The following is a 5,789-nucleotide window of genomic DNA, read 5'->3' on the forward strand; positions in this document are numbered from 1 at the left end:
TCGCGACGCACATAAGACGAATACGCACAACCAATACTAGATATCATGCAATCATCACACACTAAAGTATTAACAATTAACTAAAGAATTCCATAATAAATCCATTGCAACCCCATGATCACGATTAGCCCATAATAGAACTTATCGCCATCATGGGTTCATATGAAATCATGATAAACAAACACAAGAAAATAACAACTAAACTAATTATATTAAAACAGAGTACGTCACAAGAGTAAATAAGTCAAAGCAAGAAAACTAGAATCCAACGTTACAACGAAACAAGAATCACAAGAATATATGCTTCCTCTTCGTTGCTGTGTGCTAAATCGGTCTTCTTCCTTATCTCCTTCGCTTCTTGCAAAACACAATCTAAAACATAATCCCCTCTTAATACCCTTGTGAAAAACGTCTCAAATCTACTTATATAATAGTCCCATAAAACTCAGATTACATAGAAGTTGGAAGCCAAACAGAAGTAGAAGTCTAAAATAATATATTATTTTCCCCGACCCTGCGCGGCCGCTCAGCATTTCTGCGCGGGCGCGCAAGGCTGCTGCGCGGCCGCTCAGCATAGCTGCGCGGGCGCGCAGGACCCTACTTGAAAATTTCCAGGTTTGCTCTGTTTCTTCGCCGTAATCTGCCCGTTCTTTTCCTCTCGCAATGGTGAACACATGCCAAGGCTTATTCTTGATGATTCCTCCTCCGAAATGCAACTAATACCCTGAAATGCATAAACACTAGAAAAACGCATCAAATACACAAAATACTTGATTTCAAGACACCAATTTAAGCCATTTTAAGACGTTCTAAGTGATATAAAATGCCACTTATCACACCCCCAAACTTAAATCGATGCTTGTCCTCAAGCGTCACAGACTCAAAAACAAATAAAAATATACATGAATGCAATCTATATGAAAATGCAACGATCCCCCTTACTACAATTAACCAATCAAATTGTCACGTCTCAATGAATGCAGTTAGACACTAAAGATCAATAAACTCATGCAAACGGACATACCGCCAGAAACGTGGTGTGTGCAAATGCTTAACAGATATGCTTCGGAACTAGACCAATTACTATGACTAGACTTTCCTCAAGGCAATCCTACGATTATACAAAGAATAAAAATTCTAGGCACAAAGTGATATACAACACTACAAGAACTTTAGAGCTTACTACGGAATCGTGCTTTTTATATACAACGCAAATGCTTATTTGACCGTGCAGTGAGTGAGGTCCACAAAAGACTTATACAATGGTATCCATGTAACGAGCGTTAGGTTAGCGGATCCCAGACTCTAAAAGCCTTAGGTCACTAGGCACAAAGTCCCCTAAGAACTTAATAACTCGAATACCAAAGAGCCCACTCTTGATCAATTACGCAAATTTTTTTTTTTTTATTCTGAGCAAGTGCGTTTCGCTCCATCTTGCTCAACCCTAGACTACTCGCATAACATGCGAGCCGGCTACTAGCCATTTGACGCCTAGCCACAACTAGCAACAAATTCCATTTTTACTCCATTTTTTTTTCTTTTTCATGCCTTTACCACTAAGAACCTATTACCAAATTCTAAGCATAATAAATAGATTATCCTCGAAAATAATCAGATCATAACAACAATCTAGTCCTTCAGCATTCTCTAAGACTTAGTGACAATACAAGTGCTTCTAACATGCATATCAACCTACACAACTTAATATCACTTTAATGCTATCACTACACTCGCACCAATATCACAATTCAGTCGATAAATCATTGCAAAAGGGATCATGGTATATGCATGAGCTATATGATATGACAACAAATAAAGCTATATAAAAAAAAACTATATGGCAAAAATTATGCAACTATATGAACTAACTATCATGAATATGCAACTATATGACACACACAAAATATTCCTTAACTACCACCCCCAAACTTAAAATCTTCGCTGTCCCCAGTGAAGGTAGTAGAAAGGAACACAGGGTATACCTACTCGGAGTCATCATCATCATCACCCTCAGTGGGTGGAGTATCAGGCGGCGGGTATGCAGAGTCCTCACCAAAAACTGGCCACTGGATATCAGCTCCAAGGCCTCGAAAAGCAGTCCCTAACGCAAGGGTGAGCTCCTGAGCAAACCTGCTCTGCGTCTCATACATGGCATCCATCCGCCGTCCGTGAAAGCCTCCTATACTGGGCATCACCCATCCCAGCACCCTCCTGAGCTCTCGAAGAACTAGCCTCACCACGCCCTAGCCTGGCCATAGTAGCACCTCGTGCTGGACGCCCTCCTGGAAGACGATAACCCAGCCCATGCTCCTCAGCCTCACCACCGGTCCACTCCTGCATCCCATTCAGAGTGCCAGAATCTATAGGAGCTGCTGGCAACTGCAACTGCTCATGAGCCGGCCAGTTCACTCCTACTGCACGGCATAGCTTTGTAACCGTGGATGCATAAGGGATGTTCATATGCTTTGCTCCCCTCAAAAACTTTAGAATTCCTTGGTAGATAAACTCACCAAGGTCCACATAGTATTCCTCATTCAGAATTCCCCACAACAACTGTGCTCTCTTAACTGTGACCTCGTATGCATGTGAAGAAGGCAAGATATTAGCACATATAAATGCGTTCCATGCACGGGCATACCTGTTCATGGCGATCGCCGGAAAGTGACGATACTCATTATTGGCTGGACTGCGGTTCCAAACTGTGCCCGGTCGACAGAGAGTCGCACAAATCAAATCCAAGTCAAAATCCTCAGCAGTCTTTTCATTCCAGTTCTCCTCCTCGGGCTTCCTCTCTCGCTGTCCAATCACTCGGCGAATCGCCGTAGGATGATAATCAACCGTCAGCCCCCGAACTACAGAAAACCCATTCTTTTCAGCCTTCGCGTTCGCGTAGAACTCGCGAACAACACTCATCGGTACTGCTTCGGGTGACTCACAAAAAGCTATCCACCCCTTCTCTGCAATCATGGGCAACAACTCACCATCCCTCCCTGATAGTAAAAACCCCCTCTCCTTCAGAATCAGCTTCCCCAACAGCCTAGTATACTCCTCCTCCGCGACTCTGTCAGTTAACCGAGGCCTCGCAGCAATACCCCTTGATGAATCAGCAGTAGGAACTGTGCTGCTGCTGTCAATAGTGCGTGCTCTCTTGGGTGCCATTGATTTGTGAATAAAAGTATGTAAGAACTGATTTTTGATGTTTATGAGAGGGTTTAAGTGTAGGAAGTTGTGGGAGATATGTAGGATAGGTGTATGTATATATAGGGTGTGGAGTAGGTTAAATTAGATTAGGAGTTGGGTTGAGAGATAAAATCATGGGGTAATGGGAAAAGAATTCGAGGGTTTATGGGCTGTAATGGGTTTTTGTGTTTTTTTTTTTTTTTCTGAACTGTAAAAAAAATTTCTGGAACTTGACCCCTGCGCGGCCGCTCAGCATTTCTGCGCGGGCGCGCAGCAAGCTGCGCGGCCGCTCAGCATAGCTGCGCGGGCGCGCAGAGGGTCTCTGGAAAAAAAAAATTCCAGCCCCTGTTTTCTGATTTTTTTGTGTTTTTGGATAGGTTATTAACTTCTAAGGGTTCCTGTAACAACAATTCATGGGTTGCCTCCCACGCAGCGCTTCTTTTTCGTCATTAGCTTGACGTTCCGTTCCTTTCTCACGTAGTCAACAAAATGGCACTAACCACCTCTCGGTTTGCCATGTCCCCATAGTAGTGCTTCAACCGCTGACCGTTAACCTTGAATGCTTGGTCCGAATCATTCTCAAAAATTTCCACCGCTCCATGTGGAAACACAGTTTTGATAGTAAAAGGTCCAGACCACCTTGATTTCAACTTCCCAGGAAAAAGTCGGAGCCGAGAGTTGAATAACAGAACTTGTTGCCCTGGCACAAACAACTTAGGATGTAGCTTCCTATCGTGCCACCTTTTTACCTTTTCCTTATACATTTTGTTATTCTCGTACGCTTGAAGTCGAAATTCATCAAGTTCATTAAGCTGAAGCATTCTTTTCTTACCAGCTGCATCTAAATCCAGGTTCAATTTCTTCAATGCCCAGTAGGCCTTATGCTCAAGCTCCCCCGGTAGATGACATCCCTTACCGTACACCAACTGAAACGGTGACATCCCAAGTGGAGTTTTGTATGCTGTTCTGTAAGCCCAAACTACTTCATCGAGCTTTAAAGACCAATCCTTCCTTGATGGACAAACAACCTTCTCTAGAATGCGCTTTATCTCTCTGTTAGACACTTCCGCTTGACCATTTGTTTGCGGATGATAGGCAGTAGCTACTCGATGATTCACATTATAACGCTGCATCATAGAAGTGAACTTACGGTTGCAAAAATGCGATCCTTCATCACTTATGATTACCCGAGGTGTTCCAAACCTTGTGAAAATTTGCTTATGAAGAAAATTTAGCACTGCCTTTGCATCATTTGTTGGTAAAGCTTTAACTTCGACCCATTTTGAGACATAATTGACTGCCAGCAAAATGTACTGATTATTGCAAGACGAGATAAAAGGCCCCATGAAATCGATTCCCCATACATCAAAGACCTCGACTTCAAGCATCACATTTAATGGCATCTCATCCTTCCTTGACAATTTTCCCACTCTTTGGCAACGATCACACCTTAAAACAAACTGATGAGCATCCTTGAACAAGGTGGGCCAGAAAAAACCTGCTTGCAGAATACGAGCTGCCGTTTTCTCACCTCCATAGTGTCCACCATAAATCGTGGAATGGCAGTCTCGTAATATCCCCTCCGTCTCACAGAACGGGATACATCTCCTGATGATCTGGTCAGCTCCCTGTCTAAACAAATATGGTTCATCCCACATATACCACTTCACCTCATGCAGAAACTTCTTCTTTTGCGCGGATGTCAAATTGGGAGGCATTATATTGCTGACAAGATAGTTTACAATATCTGCAAACCATGGTTCTTCCTCCTGAATTGCAAACAACTGCTCATCCGGAAAAGATTCATTGATTAACGTCCTATCTTGTGAAGTAGAATCAGGATTCTCCAACCTAGAGAGATGGTCAGCTACTTGATTCTCGGTACCTTTTCTATCTTTGATCTCTAACTCAAATTCCTGAAGTAAAAGCACCCAACGAATGAGTCTCGGCTTCGAATCCTTCTTAGAAACCAGATAGCGAATAGCTGCATGATCAGTGAATACTGTCACTTTCGTACCAAGCAGATAAGATCGAAATTTCTCAAAGCCAAAGACTATAGCCAAAAGCTCCTTCTCAGTAGTGGTGTAGTTCAATTGGGCCCCATTTAAAGTCTTACTCGCATAGTAGACCACATGGAAGAGATTTTTCTTGCGCTGTCCCAGAACTGCACCTACCGCATAGTCACTCGCGTCACACATCATCTCAAACGGTTCTGTCCAATCTGGTGCTGTAATAATTGGTGCCATGATCAAACTCTCCTTGATAGTCTCGAATGCTGCCAAACATTCATCATCAAATTTGAAAGGCACATCTTTCTCAAGTAAATTGCACAACGGCTTAGATATCTTTGAAAAGTCCTTGATGAATCATCGATAAAAACCCGCATGACCGAGAAAACTACGGATTCCTTTCACTGAATTAGGTGGGGGAAGATTTTCAATGACTCCCACCTTGGCCTTGTCCACCTCCAGACCTTTGCTAGAGACCTTATGCCCAAGGATAATGCCTTCACGCACCATAAAATGACATTTCTCCCAATTAAGCACCAAATTAGTTTCCACGTGTAATAACCCCAATTTTTGGGAAATTTTTGAAACCCTTATGAATAG

Source organism: Apium graveolens, chromosome 9 (assembly GCF_009905375.1).
Source record: "Apium graveolens cultivar Ventura chromosome 9, ASM990537v1, whole genome shotgun sequence".
NCBI classification, from domain to species: Eukaryota; Viridiplantae; Streptophyta; class Magnoliopsida; order Apiales; family Apiaceae; genus Apium; species Apium graveolens.